This window comes from Gallus gallus, chromosome 6 (assembly GCF_016699485.2).
Source record: "Gallus gallus isolate bGalGal1 chromosome 6, bGalGal1.mat.broiler.GRCg7b, whole genome shotgun sequence".
In the NCBI taxonomy this organism is placed as follows: Eukaryota; Metazoa; Chordata; class Aves; order Galliformes; family Phasianidae; genus Gallus; species Gallus gallus.
This window is the reverse complement of record NC_052537.1, coordinates 31,534,976-31,553,580: the sequence shown is the minus strand read 5'-3', so window position 1 is coordinate 31,553,580 and position 18,605 is coordinate 31,534,976. Positions and strand designations below refer to the sequence as shown.

The window sequence follows — 18,605 nt, the reverse complement described above, 5'->3', positions numbered from 1 at the left end:
GAAAGCAACAACCTCCTAATATAGGAGCCAACATTTTTAGGATTAAAGGAAAAAGAGTCTCCATGATTGAACTGTCAAAATGTTTCTGCAGAATGGCTAACTATAGCAGTGCTTCAAGTTAAAAGTAAGTCTTCTTTCATCTCTTTCCATGTCATCCCATGTACTAATGTCAGGGTGGAAATCATTCTTGAAATATTTGTATTGCTGCATTGCAAATGGTTTAGTTATTGGCTAGATAAAATATCCCCACATGTCGCTTGTTTTCACAAATAGAGCTTGTGGCAGTCTGATGTCTTCTCTGAAAGTTTAGCTCTCTGTATTGTATTACTGGTGATTTTTAGGAAGGATAAGAAAGATACACCAGAATGAACCTGATAATTCTGTCCTTTCTGGATACATCAGTCCTGTGACCTTTTACTTTTTATCTGTTAAATAAAACCAAAGAAACAGACAATGGAATTTTAGCTGATTCTGTGCTCACAGAATCATGCAAGTAGAATAATAGAACAAACAGGTCTTACACCGACAAAATCATCATCATTTATTGTAGATACCCAGAGATTCTTTCAAATAATTAAGTTTCTGCAACTTACGTAAGTTAAATGAGATTTTCCCCTAATAGATGGAACACCTGTTATTATAGCCTAAGATACAGATTTGTATTCCTTCCATTTAATTCCTCTTTCAATAGTTATTTAATCTGTGTAAATTAATTATAATCCATTATGTTTTATTTATTTGACATTGCTCTTTATTTATTGATTCATTGATCCCTGTGTTTAGGACCTAGATAAAGTTATTTTCAACATACTGTAGTGAATGTCTTTTTTTCCAGGGGTGGTCTGGTCCAGTTGAGGTGAGAGGGATCCCAATTTGTGTTTCCAAGAGGCCAGTGGCTAGAAAAAGTACCAGCAAGATAAAATATTCTAATGTGAGCTGAAGGAAAGGTTTGCATCCTATGAGTTACATTTATTTAATGACTTTTTTTTTACTATTTCAGTTTGTACATGTAAAGCTGGAAAAAGATTGCTTTTACTTCTAACTTCAACAGGAGTCTTTGTACCTCAACTTCTTCTGCAATGACGAAGTATCTGCTATGTAAATTATTTAGAGGCTGAAAAAAATGCTTTTCCAGCCAAAGTACTAAAGACATTCCAATAGTAGTAGTTGAGAAATAATCACACTGGTCAGTTGGATTTTCTCAAGCATTAAGGTACAACGGGGTCTGAACTGCCACGGGTCCTAGATGTTGCACTGGAGAATACGTTTGAAAGATTATACATAAGAGTACCTTGCTCTACATGATGGAAATCACTTTGTGGTGCAGAAATCTGAGAAGTTGCCAGGAGCTGAGGCCATGGCCATGCCTAGTAGAGGTGGCTGTGTCCCACAGCCTCGTGGTAACCTTACTGGAAGCAAGACATTTCATTTGACTGAGCAGCAGACTTGAGAACATGCTGACATGACATGTTGTGGGCAGACATGAACTCATTTTGCCCATGCTCTGAGCTGACCAAACACCACATAGCTGTGGTCAGTGTGGTGCTGAGCCCTTGGTAACACCATGGGGAGAGGTGAAGCTGTGAGCACTGGCACAGCTTTGGGCAGCTTGCAGCACAAGGCACTTTAAGGTCTCAAGGAGATGAAATGAAAGACACCAGCACAACATCTTTAATTGCTGATGTTACCTTTCCAAAGCCTTTGGGCTGCCTTAGCTCTGCATCATCTTACTGCAGACATGACTGCCAGGAGGGATGGATGAAGGGACTCCCTAGCTAATGAACACAGGAACATCCCTCTCCACGCAGTTTAAATCTACTCCTGGCCCTGCAAGATCCTCCTGTGAAGGCTAAGCTGAGGCAAAGACTTTGCATTCCCACCATGCTGTTTCACCTGGGTGTGTTTTGAGCTCCACTGCTAAACTCTACCAGGGGGCTGGCACCCAGCCTGATGAAGCATTTGAGCCCAGGGTAAAGCTAAGATTTCAGTACTGCCAACCATTTTTTAAGGATCTGAGTGTCTGAATTAGTCTGAAAATTTTATTCTAATTTATATTTTAATATCCTCTAACAATGACATTTACGGAAAAGAGCTTTGAAATAGGTCAGTATCAGTGTGTTAACATGTATGAAAAGTCTATGGCTCTTTTCTGACTTAAGTGCATCATCAAGACTGTTTCTACTAGGAAGAGAATATGTTTTTAAATATAATTCTAACCTCTCTTGTGAGCAAGGGAGTGGGATAAGCTTGCTCTTACATATTTGTTGGTTAACACTTGACTGAACATGAGCCAGCACTGTTCCCAGGTGGCCTGGAAGGCCAATGGCATCCTGGCTTGTATCAGAAATAGTGCAGCCAGCAGGAGCAGGGAGGTGGTTATTCCCCTGTACTCAGCTCTGGTGAGGCCATATCTTGAGTACTGTGTTCAGTTTTGGGCCACTCACTACAAGAAAGACATTGAGTCCCTGGAGCATGTCCAGAGAAGGGCAACGGAGCTGTGAAGGGTCTGGAGCACAAGTCCTGTGAAGAGCGGCTGCTGGAACTGGGATTATTTAGTCTGGAGAAGAGGAGGCTCAGGGGAGACTTTATTGCCCACTACAACCACCTGAAAGGAGGTTGTGGCGAGGTGGGGGTCAGTGACAGGACTAGAGGGAACGGCCTAAGTTGTGCCAGGGGTGGGTCAAGTTGGATATTAGGAAAAACTTCTCCAAACGAGTTGTGAGGCATTGGAACATGCTGCCCAGAGAAGTGATGGGGTCACCGTCCCTGGAGGTGTTCAAGAAATATGGAATTTTAGTACTAAGGAACATGGTTTAGTGGGCAATGTTGGTGGTAGGTGGATGGTTGGACTAGGTGATCTTAGTGGTCTTTTCCAACCTTAATGATTCTATGATTCTGTGATTCTATTCTATGATTATCTGTTGGAATTGTAGCCTCATAACACTCAATATTTATAGAATTCATCCTGTAAATTATAGGGCCTTATTCAGTTCAGTGCCATACGGTGTTATATTTGGAATTGTTCATTTCTTCCTTTAAAATATTTTCACATAGTCCCATGTTCCACTAGGGAAGCTTGAACCTGAAAAAACGTACAAGGGAATATAAATGAACTGCCCTTTTCCAGCTGACTAATATGAGCCATAAAACACTTCAAAATACAAAGGAGGCCAAACATCTGGTCAAGTTTACTCATCATAAACACACCTGAATGAGTGGTAGACTAACATAGGCATGTCATGTCATATGCAAAAGCTCTCTTGTTGCATTTCAATAGCTAAATGAGAGGTAACTCGATAGTAAAACATGCAGGTAGCCTCAGGACACATCATATATTCTTTTACTCTGAAACCTTTCTATAATTAAAAATGAAACCTAATTGCAAATCCGCTCCTTGCTTTTCTAAAATGTCAAAGAATTTATATATTTTCAGGTCACTGCCATGTCAGTCCAATACCAATGTCAGGTCGGGAGCAGCAATGCAAAATTTGTTTTCATTACAAAATTCATGCTTCAACAGCTTTTCCTTTGGAAACAAAAATAAAAGTGTCAGCGTTTGAGATGGCTACATCTGGTGCGTTAGCCTGTGTTAATGGCTTTCGTCTTGGCTTCCCCAGTGTTGTTAGTTGTCCTGTGAAAATACAGAGCTAGCTGACAAACCTTTCTCCTTTTCCCGTCTTTCCCTTGGGTTTGGGGCTGAGAGCTCCCCAACAGTGCCCTCTGTGGTTGGAGAAAGCAAACAGCCAGGGAGGAAAGCACAAAAAAAAAAAAAGAGGGGGAGGAAGGGGAAATGTGAGCGCAAACTGATCCAGATTGTCCCTTCGGGATGGGCACTACAAGCACAGAGTGGAGTTCTCCTAAGGGGGAAAAGGTGGCCAGGCGCAGCCAGGATGGGAGACGTGCATCCTTTTGCTCCAGCAAGACGTCGGTAACTGGTGAGGCTGTATTAAGTGGTGGTTATGTCTGGGGAAGAGGAAAAAGGAGGAGAAAGTGCCTTTTCTGGTGAGATCCCTGAGATATCCCTCTGGAGCCAGACACTGCTGGTGGAATTCCTGCTGCTCCCCAGCAGACCTGCTGAAGTCACTGGGGCTGTTTGCAAAGTGATGTGCTGCTTAGCATGAGTAAACAAGCCTGTGTCTGCCCTTATATAAATACAAATCAGCCTGGAGACTATAAAGTAAACACATGCAGAATTCCTTTGCTCCAGCAGGAAGAAGAATGGAGAATGGTCCAACTGTTCCCCCCTGCCACCCTTAGCACAGGAGACAGCCTATGTATAAGCACCCCTCTGAAGTTCATGGTGTCACAGGGAGTAACTACTTCTACTAAATCCTGCACCTCTATTAGCAAGAAAGACCTTATCTTTCTTCAAAGAAAGGTTATGTGCCTGCTGCTATAACCTGCATTTCTTCCTGCCCCTCCTGACAATCAGTTCTGGCATTTCTATCCTGTGCTGCGCTGCTAATGTGCCGCTTCTGCTGCAGCAGCACCAGGTCTTGTTCTCCCCATCCAGCTTGTGTCATCTGCCTTTTGTCACTTCCATTACAAACTCCAGGGGTGGGGGCCTTGAGTCTGGGTTTTGCAAGCCAGCATAAGGCAGACGGTGTCTGGGGTTGAAAAGTGGAGTTATAGAAGTAACACAGCTAAAATTCAATAAAAACCTAACAGTTGATTCCTTTTTAAAAAAAAATTATTATTTGCAGGATAATAATAATAAAAAGAAAGAGCAAAAAGTTTCAACTTGTGTGCGTTCTGTAGAACCTTAAGAAAACAACCTTAAACGGCCCCAACCAAGTTGAACAGTATTCTTTAAAAAAGAAAACAGCCCTAAAATTAGGAGTGGAATTTTAGCCTCAGCTTTGAATTTCCTGGCTTTTGTTGGTTTCTTCTATATCCTCATTATTCCAGCGGTGTGTTGTTTTTGGTCTGAGTACTATTCAGAAATTGTTCCATCCAGCCCTTAAAGTTCTACTGTTTGAGAGTGATTCATTCCTCTTTGACTTAGGGAACACCATTTGCACAATGGGTCTTTTTCCTGATGCTTCCCCTCGTTCTCTGCTCCAGACTCCATCCCGCTCAGTCACCATGTGTGTGTGCTTCACTGTACTGTGTGCATTTCAGCCTGGGGGCTCTACCTTCCCAGGACTGTGCTTTAGGGAGGCAGAAGTTCCTTTTGCTGGCCCAAGATGAACTGCATGAACGAAAGGCGCCAGCCTGGAGACATGAGCTGGTGTTTAGGTGGGATGCTGGCAGAGGTTCTCACACACTGAACTGTTCCAGTACGTTTGAACAAGTGGTGGAGAAAAGAAACACAAAGATTTTGAAAATATAATTTGACAACCTCTTTACAGTACATTCATTTTTAAACAATTATATATTTTTCAAATATTTTAGATGTACCTTGGCCTTGCTGGGCAGATCATTGTCAATGTTGGGAAAACTGCTCTCGCTTCCTGACGTAAGTGTCCTGAGCCAATGCGAGGTAACCAGAGTGCTCTGTTCTCTGGCAGGAAATTATGGATAATCCTCTAATTGAAGTTTATGAATGCCAGGGGTTACGTGGTATCCAGAAGCAGAAATTTAAGACCATGCCAAGAGGTACAATGCCTTCATGAGATGCAGAATGGTGCAGCAAGCTGAGTCCAGCCTTCCTCTGCCTGTGCTGCTTGCTGTTATGATTGTTTTCTCCCATCCTGGGGAGAGGAGGGACTGCCTGCATCCTTGTCCCTGCAGGGACATCAGGGTGCTGGTCTCATGTAAGCTGTGCTAGGCTTGAGCTAAGAACAACAAACAGACCGGTTGGCAACCAGCAGCTTGGGTGTCACAGTTACAGAGAATATCAGTACTGTGCTTTACCAGGAATTAATATGACCTGGTACAAAAGCCTCCATGAAAGAGGACGATGTAGAGTAAGAGAGTGGGAGATGGGGAAGAAACAAGAGGTAATGGCCTTAAATTGCGCTGGGGAGGGTCAGGTTGGATATTTGGAAGGAATTATTCTCAGAAAGAGTGGTGAGGCACTGGCACAGATTGCCCAAGGAGGTGGCGGAGTCATCATCCCTGGAGGTTTTTGAGAAAAGGAGATGTAGCACTGAGGGACGTGGTTTAGAGTGGTCATAGGCATGGGATGATGGTTGGACTTGATGATCTTAGTCGTCTTTCCAACCTTAATGATTCTGTGATTCTGTGAAACATGAGAGAAATCAAGGCAACGATACACAGATTTCCCTGTTTCTGATTTGGAAATTTATATTTTCCGAGGTTCTTACAAAAAGAGGAGCAGTTTTTTTGGTGCAGGTTTTTGCACAGATGTAGTTCCAAAACCTCTCTGTGTCCTGATATTAGTTTCTGGACCACAGTCTTCAGAATAAATGTCACATGGAAAAAAATATTGTGGCTGGTTAGGCAATTTTTGCTGGCATTGCATAATATCAAGTCTTCTGTTCTGTTTACGTTTAAAACTTGTAAATTTAAGGAATGAACCAATGGAGAGGGACCTTTTGTATTTGCAAAATTTCTGATTTACACTGATTTTCTTATTTATTTTTTAAAGACAGTAAGTGTTCATTTTTGACAGGGGTTTGGTTTTCAGCAATGCAAATTTTTCTTAATAATCACAGATGTTAGCAATATACCCATATTCAAGAACATATTTTGTATGCGACTGAAGTCAATGTAATTGCCACATCATTTGGCAAATTGGCATTACAAACAAGTCTCAGGGGAAGTAACTTGACTCCTTCTGTATGTCATCACTTTTGAAATTTCCATGGTAAAGAATCAGTGCTTAGGCCGACATCTCGAATAAGAAAGCTTGTGGTTTGGAACTGCTGTTTCCCAAGAACGTGGGCTAGCCTCATTTCACTGCTACAAGCACCCTTTCATTTGAGAGAAACCTTCATGTAGCATTGCCTTGTAAACAAGCTTCAATATCTACCTCTTATAGAGAGATAAGTGTGCTAGATCGTGTATTAAATGATGGAAGACTGGAGATGTAAACATACAGAGCGTAACTTTTTTGTCACCTCATTAGTCACAACATAGAAGCTGTGTAGTTTCATGGTAGCTGTTAGAGCTCTCCTATCACCACGGTTATTACCCGTACCACTCCAGACTGGAAATATTAAACAGGAGCCGTACTTCCAGTTTCCCTGGCTAGCATAACCCATCAAATTACGTCTATCTGCCACAGATGCTGTTCCAGCCTTATTATATTACAAGTAAATGTGTTTGGAATGATGTCTGACTATCAGCATTTTGTCGTTAGAAGAGAGAAAGGAAGAACAACAGTAGACAGATATTGCTATCTAAGCTGTAATGAGTCCCTAAGGTAAATTTAAGGGGTAATCATAACAAGCCTCTGGATGGACCAAAAAAGTATTAGTCAAATCTCGTTTGTTCTCCAACTTCCTCCTTTCTTTAAACTGTCAACACTTTCCATGCTTTTTGGCTCAAAATGCTTGTCTTCATCTGACCTAAGCTCCATATAGCTTTTTACTTCCTTGCAAAGTTTTTAAAAAGCTTAGGAGGTTTCTTAAATTGTCATTTCATCTGTGGTACTAAATCCAGCTAAACTGGATGCACCTAATATACATTAGTCAGTCCGTTTATGTGGAAGAGATATGGGGAAAAAGTTCACAGTGTAATTTGTGCATCACAACCATGGAAGTATCTGCCAAAAATGAGAGCCTGCTGTCTCACTACCTGACTGATGTCTTTCTACAGAAAACACCTGACTGTTGATGCTAGAAATTATTTGTGGAAGGCAACGGATATTGAACAATGCATAGAAACAGAGATCAAATGTATGATTTCATCATGTAGAACTTTTATTTTGCTACAGGAAGATTACAGCCTCCATGCTCACGACTATTTAAATAACCTCATCTGTAGTCCCAGAATATTTACCAGTTCAAACAGCCCATGAAATAAAACTGAAGATCTCTCCCTCTGTTGGAATAGAGGTCATTTCTTGTCCTTGATGTGTTTTTCTTTTAGGATTCAACTAGGACACTGAAAATCTACAACCCAAGTTTCTAGAATTAACTGGGCAAGTGGAACAGTGAAACATCCTTTCCTTTTTTCTGTAGTGTTTGGTGTCCCTGTGTTAACCTCAGTGCAGAAGATAGTGAGAGTATAGGCTAGAATTAGGAAAACAGGAACACTTGAGTATTAACACGTGATACCAAAAAAATGAAATACATATTCTTTGAGGTTGTAGCAGGAGACAGGTAGTGGGGAATTCAGTGATGATCTCCAGAAAAGTGACTCCAGTAACTGTTAGACACGGCACAGTGTCCTGGCAGATAGCTCAAATCATTCTGGTTCTTGGTTTACTTAAGGATGGCTTGGAGGATCTACTGCAATGCTGTGCTTTCTCTAAGTCCCTTGGTTAACTTACCGAGTATTTTTGCTGCTGAAATAATTTTCTGAATGTGAGCTATAGGTGCTGCCCAGTAACCTACCAAGGTGTTTGAAGTTCACATTATAGGGCTGTTGGAGTTCATGAGCAATGTTTATTCTTTAATTTACATGGAAGAGATGAATTCTTAGAGAATTACTGGATCCTGCCCCAAATTTCCTAGAGCAGCTCAGACTTTCTGAATTCTGTTGAGCAAACCCACCTGTAGAATAGGATGAAAAAACTTGACAACTCCTTCCCATTTCAGGCCAGTAAAGAAAGAAGCCAGGAAGCCGTCAATATTTAGATCTTGAGATGCATAGTTTTATTTTTTCTTTTTTTCCCCCTTTTATTATTATTTATTTATTTATTTTTAACTTTACAAGGGGGAACCAGACTGGGAGAGTCAAAAGCTAGTTGAGTTTAGAACCAAAACAGCACATTTCTCTGCATTTTCTTTTGCCTCTCTCACAGTTTCCTCCATTGACTGTGGTTCAGCTCTCACTGGACCAACAAGCTCTGAAAGCTCCTATAAAAGTCTAAAGCAAAAAAGAAAGTGCCTGCCAGGTGGGATTTTTTTTTCCCAAGTGCTCACAGCTCTAATTTTCACCACATGTGAACAAGTGTTTGCAGTTTTAAAGATGTGTTGAGTAATTGCACATGCGAGACATCTTCTCTTTAATGTTCCCAGTGTGTTCAAAGCTTTTCCGTGAGAACACCCCTGTTAACAATGGAGTTGTGGCCTTTAGCTTGTGCTTAAGTGGGTACTGCTTTGTGTTGAAATATAATTAGTAGCACTTGCTCATTCTTACTTCGTTTAGCTAATGAAAGACACTGCTATAGTATGCTTCTCTCAGGATCAGACTCTGAGCCTAGAAAATCTCTCTCTAGAAAGAGGTGGAAAGCCTCTTGCAGCTACCATTGCTGTAGGTACCATTTCTTTTATATCCAAAACTGGAAACAAGGAGGCATGTAGCCTCCTCTGTTGGGTAAGGCTGGAAAGTGGTGTGCTGCTTTTACACACTGATAAATGGGAAGATGCCCTCTGCAAAAGACCTTTGTCATCAGCCGTAATCCCCCTCTTTCTTCATTGTCACACTTTCCATGCACTGGTAACCAGGAGAAGAATGGCTTGGTGATGTTATTTCAGAGCATTCCCAACCCCAAATCCTGTCTTCAAGGGAATCTCTTATAACCTTGCAGGATATCTGTAGGAATAAATCTGCAAATCATCTGCTAGACAGGAAAGCAAAGAAGCATAGGCTCAGAGGGGTAGTGGAGCTCTGGGATAGAAATGAAGTACAACTAATAGAAAATGAGATTTGGAAAAAGGTGGAGAACAAAATAAATTGCTCCAAGTTACAACTCAGGTTGATAACAACTGTATTTTCTCAGTTTCTGTAGGTTGCTGTTCTCTTGACTAGTAACTGTGTGCCAAAGTAGTACTGAAATGTCTATTACCTCCAAGATTGGCTGCCTTTAATCATTACTAGAAATCAAATTGAAAATAAAATACTGTTGAACCTTTTGATAAGAAATCTTTCTTTGATAAGAAATCTATAACAAATCTTTTTTTCTCCATTGCTCTCAAAATGCTGTATAATATAGGGTTTTAATTGAAATAACACACAGTAAATAGCCTGGTAAATGCTTTATAAACTTTAGGAGTTGTAATTAAAGTCACTGGCTCCTAATTATCTCTGGAAAGTGACTGATAATAGTCTGTTCTGCACTGCCATCTGTATGGGGGAGCACAGAGCTGCCCATCTCTTCTAACTGCGCTTGGAGGAAAATCAAACATGCCTACAGCAATGACATGAGTTTTAAATCCAAGGAAATGGGCTGCAAGCAGCACTTGAATTTATATTTTTGTAGTCACCAATGGTTCCAGTCAACACCCCTCACCCTACTGTGCTGTGTGCTGTACATGGAGGGCATGGTCATCTTCCCATGTGCCCACTTCAGTCACACACCAAATGGAAGGTGCCTGACTATTGGCCAAGTGGCCATGCTTGAGATGAGCCCCTTCTCATCCTCCAGCTCCACCTCTTCCTTTGCCATTCCCACCCCATGACCCCAGTCCTTGCCTACATTGTTTTCTCATCTCTGTTGGAAGGTCCAGGGCAGCACTACCCAAAAGTTAGCAGCTGAACCTCTCCAGCAAGTCACATAGGCAGCAGCGTGTGAGTGGGTTTCCCTTTGAGGTAACACAGCTGTTATTTAAGCTGCAAATGGAAAACGCTTGTGCTTTTCAGATCCAAAGGTCTCCAGTTCAGTCTCTATAGATAAACTCTCCAGAGATGTGCTTACACTTACAGTGTAATTCAAGGCAGGAAAAACAAGTGAGCACTTTTAGATGATCAACACCCTCAGAACGAAATCTGTTCATTAGAGTTATGACAGGCCCAGTGATTCATTAGTTGGAAAGAAGTTAATATGCATTTGTAGACATAAACCAGAGCTGATCTGCACAGCTTGAGTTCCCTCAGTAGTAGCTTATTACCAAAGAATTAAAGGTTGCAGTGGGATCTGCATCTAAAATTGGAGGAAACTGCTTGGCCAGGAACGCCTTGGTGCTATGATTGTTTTTAACTCCAATTGCTGTTTTCCCTTGTTGGTATTTGCTCTATGATGTATCTGTGGAGAGCAGCGGTAACAGTTCTCCAGAATGGTGTAAACTTGTCATATGAAATTTCGCTTGAAAATTAAAAGATTTCTAATCGGGAGAGCAGTTAGAGCAGCCGTCCAGGAAAAATGGAGGCTAATAAATTTAACCATAATTAAGCCGAGCAGTTTGTAAAAGGGATTATATGACATAGTCCCTAGAATATTAGGGGGCTGAAACTGATGATCTATGTGGCTCCTTTTCCAAAGTGTGTTTCCATGTCTGGATGTCACAGCCCTTTTCTCACAACGTGTTTTTGCAGATAATTCTGTGGTCACTGTTGTGTGAAGAGTTCCTGACAGTAAATCCCAGAACAATGGTTTATGGTGCCCCATATTTACAGCTGCTAAACTTCAGTTAAAACTTACATATACTGTGTCAAATTATTTTAATGTTACTTCTTTCTGCAGGCAATTGAGGTTGTTGTTACAGGACTGGAGGGAATCTAACATAACACAGGAACAGCTGAACCAGGTTAGACGTTCATTTAACCCAATGCTTTGTCTCTGGCAGGCTGAAAGAAAAGGCTTAATGAGCAGAGCATACCATAGTCATACTTCTTAGAAGTTTCTTTCAACCATTTGATGCCTAGGGAGTACTCAGAAAACAGTGGTAGGTCCTATGGGCTTTGCAAGCCCGTCTCTGCTTTTTCCTCTGTGAACTGAAGCAGCCCCTTTCGTAATGCATGAAGACTTCTGTCATCCTGGTGCATGGGCTTCCACAGCAGACCTGCAACACTGCATTGAGAAGCATTTCCCTTTGACTTGCTACTTGTTTGCTTAAATTCATGCTCAGAGAGCAGCTGTCCAATATTCAGCCAACTGCTGATGTGCTCTCTTGCTGCCATTTGGCTTTGTTTCCAGGCTGAACCATCTTGATCTGTCCATGCAGAAACCAGCCTTGCTCTGAATATCCTTGCTATGTTTATAAGGATTTTTCTGTTCTTTTACATCCTTTCTCAGACAAGGAGACAATGAAACCGTAGAAAGCTCTTGAGATTTGCACACACCACTGACTTGATAAGTCAACATAAGGACGTCCTTTTTTCTTCCTTTGTTCTCTATCCCTTTCCTTCTTTCAATATCCATTAAGTACTGAGCTGACATTTTCACAGAACTTTCTATTCTGATCCCCACATCTCACCTTGGAATTGTGTAAAGTCAACTATTAGGCCCTTTTTTGTTGTTGTTGTTGTAGATTATTTTTTATTAGACAAGATTTCCAGTGTTCCTTACCATCAATGGAAGATGCTCATGAACATGTTTGTACATCTCTACTCTCCTCCTTCGCACTGGGAGTGACTCATTTTGAACCTCCAAATTCCTAGCTGAAGTTAGACATCTCAGATTCTCGTTTATTTTTATGACTGTTTTCCATTATAAAGCAAGATACAATCTGTACCTGCCTACAGATTCTTGTTGCCTCGACACAACACAGCTGTGTAAGGACTGCAGGTCTTGTTATTTGTTGGAGCTCCAGCTATGGAGAGCCTCTTCCTTCAGTGTGAAAGAAGGGATGCTATCAAGGCTTTATTTACAGCACAGCTCTGAAATTAACCATTCACTTAAGAACAATTTTTCACAACATTTTTAAAGTGAAGTTATATAACTCATGGTATTTGTAAATGGGAACATAAACTTCCCAAACAAAAAAACCCTACCCACCTTAGGGGCCTTTTCTTAGATGTTTTGGTGCTCATGGAAACAATGGATTTTAGTGTTTACTGTTGGTATTATTTAGATGACTGTAGAATGCATCTATAAGCAAATACAGGAGTTTCCCACCACCAGTGGAGTCTGTGGGAAAAACACTGTCATAGTCCAGAATGTCATCACATTTCCTTCTTCTTAGCTTTATTTAGTCTTTGTCACTAATCTCAGTCCATTTTTGGCTGCTAGTATTAATTTTGACTGCTTTTTCCCTTTTCTAGTTTACCAATGTGGAAGGATTGTCTCATATAGTTAGGTCAGCAGTTTACATAGTTTATGTATGAATCCAGAAACCCATTATGTTCTTTTCTTCTTCTAAACAGCTAGTGAAGCTAAATGGGAAACGGAGCAGACACACACAAACTTTCCTGAAAAGTGGGTTCTACTGATTTTCTATTTTGATAATGAGAAAGTCAGAGTGAGTTGTATAGCTGAAGCTCTCAGCTGTTTCTTCTTACTCGTTCCATGACCTTACAGAATTTATGTGATCTTGACTGACCATCCCCTCACTTAAAGCAGGGCCACCTGAAGCAGGTTGCCCAGGAACATGCCCAGTTCTTACAGTCTTATGCTGTCTTTCATGTTCTTTTGCATAATTTCTCCACCTGAACTTGGAGAGTTACCATGTAAATATGTGTGTTGATTATCATCAAAGCAAATGTTTATTCAGTCAGAACAATAAACTCAATCATTACCTTCTTTACCGGAAGAAGTTCCCAAATACTTTGAAAGCATTATTTTTATTATAATGAATCAATCTGCTTTTACAAGGAAGGAAAGATTGGGTTAATGTTCATTTTTCCCATCAAAAAGAAAAACCAAAACGACAGCACCCACCAAAAGCATCAGCCGCCAAAACCAACCTCCTAACAACAGCATGTATACAAGACTGTTGGTTGCACTCCCTCAAACAAACCAGCTTGTACCACAAGTCCTGTGGTAGGTAGACCACCCATATTAATATTTGAGACACATTTGCAAATTCCTTTTGTAAAGCCAAAATTTTGACTGAGCTTTTAGGAGCTTGACTTTTTCTGCTGCTGGGAAAAACAGTGCAGCTCTTTGTTTGCTGAGTGCTGTGGGAGAGATGTGCAGATTCTCTTTCCTAAAGCAAGAAATGATGGCATTTGGGACTTCTGCAGTCACTTTAATCCAAAGAGTGACACATATGAGCACTACTGTTTTTTATGGGATAAAGGTTCAAAAAGAAGGAGGCAGATTGCAGTCAATCTAGCAGTTTGGAAAATGATACGTTTGTTGTTCTGAAGATAACATAATGGCAAAGTGAGACTTTCAGTGCAAATGAGAAAGTAGCTTGTAAGTTGTTTGGAATAGAACTAGCACTGTCTTATCTTGATCAGATATAGCAGGGCAATGGTGTTGCGCTTGCATTCTCCCTGCATCACTCCATGGAGATAAAAAACAGGAATTGCTTGTGATTTTTACTGCTGGAAAAAAAATAAATAAATGAATGGCAGTCTAAGAAGGCCCTGCTCTTGAAGGAACCTTGACAGAAATATTTCAAAGTGCTGCAGCTACTTTCGCCTGTCAGACCTGCAGGACCTGAAGTGGTACTGGCTCTGAGAGCAGGAACTGGAACGTCTGGGAATAGGGTTTAGCCCTTTGTGTCTGGGAAAGATAAACTGTGGAGAACTACATATAGCCATTTCTTTGCTCCTGGGTTGACTTTTCTATATGCATTCATGTGCCTGACAAGGTTTTAATACAGTGATTTTAGGTAGAAGATTGTATGTGTGGGAAAGTATTTAGGGTATGTGAGAGCAGTTAGCATTCTGCTTAGAATATTCATAACAAAAACATTCAGAAAGCTCCTTGATCTGGGTTATCAGTGCTCTCTGTGGGGCAAATCAGACAGTAAAGGGAGGTAGAGGCTCAGGTTTTCTCTTTTCATTGCCTTGATTTCAGCAGTTGCTGCTCTAAATATTGTATGTATGGAAAAGACGGGCAAGGAAAGGAAGCACAGTCCAGCGTGACATTATCTGTTACAAAGCTATGGTGAAAGAAGCCAAAATCTTAAGTTTTAATATTCCTTTTGATTATAGAGTTTGCTCTTACACTAAGTACATGTATTTATTTTGCAGTTCTCATTTCTTTATCTTCAAAGATTCTTTCAAGTGGATGCAACCTGTATGAGAAAATAGAACCTTTAGTGTACATGGAAGGCTACACAAAATCATACCAACTTTTGTAGTCATACCAGTCTTGATTAAAACAAAAACAAATATGCAGGTGAAAAAATGTGACCTAAGAGCTTGCATTATTCAAAGCATTCCTTTTTTCAAATAAGCTTTAATGGGATTATATGTGTATGTTTTATAATATTGAAACTGGCATCCTATTCAAACCTAGAAAAACTTTACATAGTTGTATTTAATTATTTCTACCTCTTTGAAGCTTAACATATTTTTGCCATCTGGCAAGCATTTAATTTTTCCTATTTTTTTCTGATGGAGATTGAATAAGAGTTGCTGTTTGGTTTAGGAAAAGCTTTCAACCTGTCTGTGCTACGAGTCAAGGGTTCTGTAAGCTTGCTCTTCACTAACATCCTATATTACTCCTAACAGTTTGCTCCAAAAGCTGGTGAAGTCAACAAAGCTATTGCCATCATCTCCAGTAGGTTTTGGATTGGGCTGTATGAGAACAAGACTGTTCTCCACTCCCACTGAGAAGCCAGTGACAGAACGACAATGCATCGATATTATCATAGTTCCCATATAAACGGTGGCCATGTGCCACATGGTGGGTGGTCTTTTATACCAGGCAGAGAGGAATTAAGCCAGCAAGCACATAGTATGACAGTGAGACAGGAGGTCTTTTATACCCAGTTCTCAGAGGAGGTTGTCTTGTGGCCGAGATTGTCTTCCTTAACCCATTCCATAAGCCTGGCTTAAGTGTCTTAGCAACACTTACATCCATTTTCCACAAAACTGATCTCAAATCAAAGAAGAAAATCCTGAAACATTCTGAAGGTGTCATTTGCTGTTTACCACCATAAGCATTCCTGTAGGAGGACATTATTCCAAGAAAACAAGTAAATTCCGTATCTTGCTGCTAAACAAATCAGCCTTGTCCAATGGCATACTCCCAACCATAACTTAATAAATGTTACCTACAGAAGAAGGTTGGAATACGGAAAAGGGAATTCACTCTACAAAACAAATGATGCCTTTGATACATCAGAGAACACCTGGGTACAAGCTAAAATCCAATGGCTTTAGGATCTTATGCCTATTTACAGTGCCATTCTTTCTGTAAAGAAAAATATCACCAGTCCTTTACAGTGATTCATTTAGACACAAAGTCATAATTCTCTTGTAAGAAAACATTCATATTCTTAAATTTAAGGATTCCAGTTCCTAAAATGCATTCCTCATTGGAAGCAGGTAAGCAACCAATGGAACCCAGTCTGCTCATGCTTCTACTTAAGAATACTATAATCGCCATGCAGCAGTTATCCAAGAAAAGCAGGTTTACATGGAAATGAGAAAGCCTTAAAAAGTTTTAACCTAATTCGTTGTTCAGTGTAGAGCTGTTTCATAGCAGTGTGCCTCAGCTTCTTGGAAGAAGTCTTGATACCTGTCAGGTGGGTTACAATGATGCTACCCACTGAGATTAAAATTAGGAGGTGGTGTTTCTTTTTATCCAGCATAATGCCCTAAAATGAACAACCCTGTCATGAATATAACTTCAGTGGCAGATATAGTTTGGAGCCTTAGAGGCAGGTCAGATAAATGAATTGATCCAGATAAAATAGATTCCCCCTGAAACACTTAATCACAACAGCTTAAATTGACTTTTCAGTCAACAGAGGAGCAGCTTGTAATTAAAACTGATTTATGTTTTCTGGTCAGGTGGTCGATATATGGACACAGACTCTGGTAGAGAAATCGAATAATGGAATTGGTAAAATGCATTTAAATTATTAGTTTTCTTTTAACTATTAAAAAAATATATTTATTAATCATCAGTTCAAAAATGCAAAAAATTTAAAGGGTTAAAAAGTGTGACACATTACTTCTTTGACCTGTACCTTTTCCTCCTGTTCCTTCTGACTGTGACAAGATTAGATGGTGCTTGATACAGGTTGGTGAAACCATTTTCATTTGATGAAATTATTTTAGCATTAACTAGCAGCATTTCTTGACATGCTATCTTCTTGAGCCCAAAGTGCAGCTGTGAATACATCATCTGTTGCTTGGCTGTGTATTGTTTTGTTCACATGCTACATGACTTGGTTTTGGCTGTCAAGCAGAGAGGGAACTCGGAGTAGGAAGTTGTTGCCATATCTGTCATCTCACCTGAAGCAGTTCTCAAGATTTCTATAAACTGTATATTCTTTGGCTCTCTTGCAAAAACGTGAGAATATTCAGATAGAGCTGTAACTGATGCTACATCCGCTTACTGGAAAAAAAGATATAATGTAAAGATTAGTCAAAAGAACAAAAGACCTTTCTTCACTTTCATTTATGCATCGCATACTCAGTTTACTTTTTATCACTTCTTTTGCTTAAAAAAAAAGAAAAAGAAAAAAAAAACAGGAAAAAAACCCCAAACACCCAAATGTGAAAAAAAATCCAACCCCACACAACTACATTTCTGTAAGGATGCACCCTTACAGGAATTAACAGTGGGGGATTCCAGCTATTTGCTTGAGACAGGGAGAATTAACCCATGAAAAAATGTAAGGTGAAGCAATTAGCCCTCCTTTTAAATAATGTGATCTTCCATATCCAAAGTACAGTTTGTTTTCCTTCTTAGAAATCACGTTTGTTTTCTTTTAATTTTCATGGTTGTTTTATTTGAAGAAAGTGTATTTCCTGTTTCCCTCTGTCTTAAGTAATGAATGCTTTCTCATTATAACATAGTCTTCATTCTTCCTTGGGCAGTGAGAAGTCACTGACTTGAGCAAAAGAACCATTGCATAAGTCATTATACTTACATTTTTTTTTCTATCAAAATCCCAAGGTTGTAGTTGCAAGGGCATGAATTGTAGGCTTGAAAGATGCAGATCTCCCTTAATTCTATTAATTTTATCCATATCTTATATCACTATGGACTTTACATAGTCCAGCTCTTCTCTTTACTCAAATAGCAATATTTCTGCTCTGTAGCAAGGTGGAATTAACTGATCTCCACTACTTCAGGTCTCAGGGAATAAAACTGGTCTATATGAAGGAAAGAAAAAAGGAAGGAATAAAAGGAGAAGATAAAAGTAATGACAAGCAAAAAGCAAGCAGGAAGGAAGAAAGAAGGAAGGTAGAGAGGGAGGGAATCATGTCGGTAAAAAAGATGTACTGGTGTGGAAGGTGCAAATTGTTCTGTTTTTCCACTGTGGGAGGACTGTGTGCATCCCAGAATCACAGAATTGCAGGGTTTGGAAGGGACCTCAAGAAATCATTGAGCCCAACCCCGCTGCTAAAGCAGGTACCCCACAGTAGGTCACACCGGTAGGCATCCAGCTGGGTCTTGGACATCTCCATAGGAGGCTCCACAACCACTTGTACTTGCAGGAAAGATCCTGGCAAGGGAAGTGGGAGTTGTATAGACATGCTTCTTGTGGCCTGGCACAGTTTCACTGCTGCCCATAAGACAAAAGCAGTCTGCAGGAGAACCCCATATATCTCCATGGTGATCCAACAGAATAGCACGCTCCAGGAACATGAAAAGTGTTCAGACATATGGAACCTGCTCCAAATTCCTCTGGGGTACCCTGTCTCGCTGTCTCTAGGAGGCTTTCACTCAGGACCATAATGGTTATGCAGAAGGCAACAGATCTCATTTTCTCTGACTTGTTTTCTTTGTCTCAAGC

General features: G+C 40.3%; 1 long non-coding RNA gene across 16 annotated transcripts in view; it reads left to right on the top strand.

The window, feature by feature from the left end:
- LOC107053719 overlaps nucleotides 1-18,605 on the top strand; it is a 173,928-nt gene that overhangs the window by 94,677 nt on the left and 60,646 nt on the right. For 2 of the 16 annotated variants that reach the window (XR_006939690.1, XR_005860912.2), the window contains exon 1: nucleotides 3,773-3,935. The exons of 13 other annotated variants lie outside the window; for them this stretch is intronic. This is a non-coding gene — a long non-coding RNA (uncharacterized LOC107053719). Of the gene's footprint in view, nucleotides 1-3,772; nucleotides 3,936-11,476; nucleotides 11,541-18,605 lie in introns of those variants that run through there. One more of the 16 variants, XR_006939689.1, reaches the window with a different exon arrangement.